The sequence below is a fragment of the Gavialis gangeticus genome, unplaced genomic scaffold (genome assembly GCF_001723915.1).
Source record: "Gavialis gangeticus isolate Ggan-Ray unplaced genomic scaffold, GavGan_comp1, whole genome shotgun sequence".
Classification (NCBI taxonomy): Eukaryota; Metazoa; Chordata; order Crocodylia; family Gavialidae; genus Gavialis; species Gavialis gangeticus.
In genome coordinates this window covers 31,914,082-31,917,553 of record NW_017729033.1, presented here as the reverse complement: position 1 = coordinate 31,917,553, position 3,472 = coordinate 31,914,082, and positions in this window count along the sequence as shown.

Genomic DNA, 3,472 nt, shown 5'->3' with positions numbered 1-3,472 from the left:
TCCTACCCTAGGAGTCTTCAAAAGGAGACTAAACAATCACCTAGCCAGGGTTGTTTGACCCCAGCATTCTTTCCTGCCCATGGCAGGGGATTGGATTTGATGATCTGCTTAGGTCCCTTCTGACCCTACCAACTATGAAACTATATCCCAGGATCAAAAACACCCATGCCAAAAAAGTGGGGTGGTTCATGTGGCGGCAGCACACACTGCCCAAAACCAGAGCCTGGTCAGCCAGAGCCATGCTGCCCCAGGAGGCCCCCAGGACTCCAGGTAAGGCTGCTGGGGCCAGCACAATTGCTGGCTGCAGCCTCCCCTACCCCACTCGGGGTGCCCTACTGTGTACCAGAGCACACATGGCATGGGTGTTCCCTAGGGACAAATAGCAGTGGCACAAGGTATGTTGCTGCTACTTATTCTCAGGGAAACAAATGTCTGCGCTCATATAGATGCAGCCACAATGTCTTGAAAGGGGTTTCTGGCAATCCTGCCTGTTAAAGCTGCTCCATGTCACATAAAATAATTCAGTCTGCATCTCCCAGGTGAATGCCCTAGCCATCAACCTACATAGTCCTTTTCTCTCTTGTCTAGTATAAGTATGTCATGCCAACTGAAACAGTTTGTACCAGAAAGACTGAGACCTAATTCAGAATACCTGATAACCCAGAGGTTAGGTCACCAAGGATTTAATCCAAAAGAGAACTGTTTTGAATCTGGGTTTCCCATATCACAGTGAATTCTTAGTCACAAGGGTATTATGGAGTTTTGTGTAAGAGAAGATGGAGATGGCTTCAGTGGCTAACTCCAGGGGTTTTCATTGCGTTGTACCCCAATGAAGTAAAGGCCCCACATTTTAGCCCCACATTTCTTAGTTGGGGCTTCAGACTTCACCGTTTCCTCAAGATTTTGTACTGGGTAATTTAACAGATGCCCATTCAGCATGCTGGCTATTGTGGAATCCATTCTTAGGAGCCTAATTCTTCTGACATACATTCCTCTAAGAACCATAGTGCCTAAGTGGCAGGTATAAGTGCTTCTGAAAATCCCACTTAACACATAGCCGCAATTTTAGGTGCCTAAACAGTGGAAAATCTAATTCCTTGTCTTTCAGACCCTTTAGAATGACTAGATCTAATCCTATACCAACTGGCCTTTACTCACCGATTTGCATCAGAAAACAAGTTTTTCTGCTTTTACAACTCCCTAATGCTTTTTCAACTTTGAATGAGCTAGTCCAAGTGGAGAGAGTATTCACTCTTCACTTGCCATCTAAACTGAAACCTAAAGTAAATGAGGGAAAAGCTTCTCTGTTCACCATTTCAGAAAAATGTGAATACCAATCTGTATAGAGATTGAAAAATATAGACAGTACAGTACATGACATAAAAATTGGGTTGATCTGAAGAGTAAAAGATGTTCCTCCTGAATTGTGCCTATAATTAAAAAAAACACATTCACTTTTTAAAATTTGAGCCCTTTTCATTTAAATTTTAATTAGATTGTCAATTGAAGCCTTTAACATAAATTGCCATATCAAGCTCTGATCAAAACTAAGACAGTAGCCACAGCATACAAAGGGTATGGTATCTGCTGCTATTACCTTACCACTTCACCCATCCGTATGCAAATGATTCTTAAGTTAGAGATGCTTTTGGCTTACTCATTCTTTCCAATTCTGAAGGGGCCCTTGGGAGCCTTGGCAGAATAATGGCAATTCTTTTGATCGATTGTAAATATATTAGGTTTGCATGCCTTTAACATCTAGATAAGATTGCTGCAATACAATTTACATGGGTCTACCTCTGAATGCTATTTGGATGGAAGCACTAGTGAACTTACTTGCTTACTCAGCAACTTTCGCGAACGAGGGCAGCGTGATACCAGTTCTCAACTTCTGTATGTTTTTAAAGAGGCACCTAAAAGTGCCAGCTCTGCCCAACACAGCTCTACACATGTTGAATACTGGTTCTGCAATTCTCTTCTTCCATATTACCATAAGAGAACACGATGGCTGAGGTACTTTTACTGATATCCTGGAACACCTAGAAGCTGAACTTTCTCAATAGCTGGCCTTTACCACTGCTACTCTTCCTCTTTTCACTAACACAGCAAAGCCTGGGGAAATTCATTGTCTTGAGTAATGCCAATCTTTCCTGAGCCTTCTCTTCTCCAGGCTGAAGAGTCCCATGCCTCTCAGCCTCTCCTCATAAGGCCTGCTCTCTTGACCTCTAATCATATGTGTGGTTCTCCTTTGGACTCTCTCAAGCTTCTCCACGCCCTTTCTAAAGTGTGGAGCCCAGAACTGGACACAGTACACAGCTCTGCCTTCACCAAAGCTGAGTAAAGCAGGAGGATGACTTCTTAGGTTTTGCTTGAGATGCATTAGTAAATGCAAGCCAGGGTTTCATTTGCTTTGTTGGCCGCAACATCATATTGGTGGCTCATGTTCACCCTGTGATCACTCATGACCCACAAGTCTCTTTTGGTCATGGTACTAGTGAATGTAGCACTGCCGAACCTCTAAGTATGATGTGGGCTCTTTCTCCCAGGGTGGAGCATCTTGCATTTCTGTGTCGAATGTCAAGTCTTGTGAGATCACACAGCTCATTCACAGGTTGCCTTGCTATGCCGCACCGCTCACAGGGACCAGCTGGCAGGAACCAGGAGATGGGAGCAGGTGACCCTCCTCAGCTCCACTTAGCTGCTGCCTGCCACTAATTAGTGCCCACCTACTGCAGGCCCCTCTTACCTCCTGGCTACTTTAACTCTTACTACTTTACCCTAAGGATGCTCAGGCTGAAGCCAAATGATGTCTTAACCCCATACTGCACAGCAGAACTAGGACTAGAATTGCAGCATATCTTTGGTAGTCAGTCACATACTTAAACCTGCAAGAGTACACTGCTTTTTCTAAATGTTTCCTCTCAAATTTTTGTCCACCAGATATTCTGAGGCATAGAAACTTAAGAATGAAAATGCCTGGATGCTTAAAGGGAAAATGTTAGTGCTTCCAAGGCACCATCTATACTCTACCTCAAGCTTTCACATGTATTGGCCTTAGCCAGTGTTTCTGCACTAAAAACATCGTTGCATATACTATTCTATAAAACAATTACTTGTATGATGTGTCCAGTTTGGTGCCAAGAATGCACATTTTTCTTGGTTTAATCAATCTAAGTTAATTTCTTCCCTTTGATGCATGCAGAGTGCTGTACTATAAGGCCTGACCTGTGTTACTTAAGTTCTCCTGGTAGAAGTTGGGTCCTGTACATATGGGAGTGTATGATGCAGAAATGATGCTCAGGGGCACTCAGCATGGATTTATTAGGGGGAGATCATGTCAGACCAACCTGATTGCCTTCTACGATCAGGTCACAAAGGCCATGGATGCAGGTGTCGCGGTGGATGTAGTCTTTCTGGACTTCAGCAAGGCCTTTGACACCGTCTCTCACCCCATCCTAGTTAAAAAACTAGG